Source organism: Penaeus monodon, chromosome 24, assembly GCF_015228065.2.
Source record: "Penaeus monodon isolate SGIC_2016 chromosome 24, NSTDA_Pmon_1, whole genome shotgun sequence".
NCBI lineage: Eukaryota > Metazoa > Arthropoda > Malacostraca > Decapoda > Penaeidae > Penaeus > Penaeus monodon.
Window position 1 is genome coordinate 20,962,147 of NC_051409.1, and position 213 is coordinate 20,962,359.

The window sequence follows — 213 nt, forward strand, 5'->3', positions numbered from 1 at the left end:
TAGAAGATAAAATGATAACCAAAAGATTACGAAGTGATAAAGCAATAAAAGTACAGGGATAAAAGAGTCAACAGCAGTAACATACGAAATGCTGAAGAAAACGTAAAACTGGGAAAACGGGGGTAACTTAAGAAAAAAAAGTATAATGAGGACGAGATGAAAAAAAATAATCAACACATGCACACACATCACACAAGCTAAAAGGGCAAACTG